Genomic DNA, 1,731 nt, shown 5'->3' with positions numbered 1-1,731 from the left:
AGTCGGGGCTGTTCTCTCTCAACGGTCTGGGCCTCAAGGTAAGCTCCAGTCGTGCGCCTACTTCTCTCGCCGGCTCACCCCTACTGAAAGAAACTATGACGTAGGTGATAAGGAGCTCTTGGCCGTAAAACTTGCCTTGGAGGAGTGGCGCCACTGGCTAGAGGGAGCCGAGCAACCTTTTCTCATATGGAAGGACCATAAGAATCTAATTTATCTTAGGACTGCTAAAAGGTTAAACTCCCGCCAAGCCCGCTGGTCCCTGTTTTCTACCCGCTTTAACTTCACTCTCTCGTATCGCCCAGGTTCACGGAATGCCAAGCCAGATGCACTCTCCCGTCAGTACTCCCCAAACACGGAAACATCGTCACCAACCACCATTCTCCCCCCAACCTGTGTGGTGGGCGCCCTCTCCTGGGATGTTGAGGAGGTTATCCGCCAGGCCCTCCCGGGAGACCCTGACCCTGGTACCAGACCACCCGGACGGCGTTTTGTCCCCGCTGCCGCCCGCGGAGCGGTAATTCATTGGATCCACACTGCACGTTTTTCGTGTCACCCTGGCGTGAGCAGAACCATTGATCTTCTGAAGCGGCATTTCTGGTGGAAGACTTTACGACAAGATGCGAGGGAGTATGTGGCTGCCTGCACTGTCTGAGCCCGCAACAAATTGTCCACTAAGCACCCAGCGGGCCTGCTCCACCCGCTCAGCACGCCTCGACGGCCTTGGTCTCATATCTCATTAGATTTCGTTACCGGTCTTCCTCGTTCCTCGGGAAAGAGCATCATCCTCACAATCGTCGACCGGTTCTCTAAAGCCGCCCACTTCGTCCCGCTAACGAAACTACCCTCTGCCTCTGACACAGCCCAAGCCCTAATTGAGAACGTATTCCGGCTCCATGGTATTCCCCTTGACATCGTCTCAGACCGAGGCCCACAGTTTACCTCGCAAGTGTGGAGGACCTTTTGTTCCATTCTGGGCGCGAGAGTTAGTTTAAGCTCGGGTTTCCATCCGCAATCTAACGGCCAGACCGAGCGGCTTAACCAGAAGCTAGAGGCTGCGCTACGATGCGTGGCGTCCCAAAACCCCACCTCCTGGGTCACCTTTCTGCCCTGGGTTGAATACGCACACAACTCACTTACCTCGTCTGCCACGGGTTTGTCCCCGTTCGAGGCATCCCTCGGTTATCAGCCTCCACTTTTCCCTGAAAACGAACTCGATCTCGCAGTCCCCTCCGCTCAGCATCATCTCCGGCGCTGCCAGCGGGTCTGGCTCAGGGCCCGCCAAGCTCTCCTGCGGACGAAGGAACAGAACACACGCCGTGCCAACCGCCGTCGCAACCCCGCCCCCGAAAATCGGCCGGGGCAGAAGGTCTGGCTAGCTGCCAAAAACATTCCACTGCATGTGTCCTCCCGAAAACTGGCCCCCCGCTTCATCGGCCCATATGAAGATGATGCGGTTGTTAACCCAGCAGCAGTTCGGCTCAAGCTCCCTGTTTCCTGGCGCATACATCCCACATTCCACGTTTCCCATGTTAAACCTGTCCGCCGCAGCCTGTTGTGCCCTCTGTCCGGGCCCCCTCCTCCCGCCCGGCTTGTTGCCGGTCACCCGGCCTATACGGTCCGGCGGATCGTGGCTGAGCGCCGGCGTGGGCGGGGGTGGCAGTTCTTGGTGGACTGGGAGGGGTACGGTCCCGAGGACCGCCTCTGGGTTCCGCGTTCCTTCATTCTGGACCC

Source organism: Pundamilia nyererei, unplaced genomic scaffold, assembly GCF_000239375.1.
Source record: "Pundamilia nyererei isolate P.nyererei 1_Seehausen unplaced genomic scaffold, PunNye1.0 scaffold01422, whole genome shotgun sequence".
In the NCBI taxonomy this organism is placed as follows: domain Eukaryota; kingdom Metazoa; phylum Chordata; class Actinopteri; order Cichliformes; family Cichlidae; genus Pundamilia; species Pundamilia nyererei.
Note: the sequence above shows the minus strand (reverse complement) of the source record.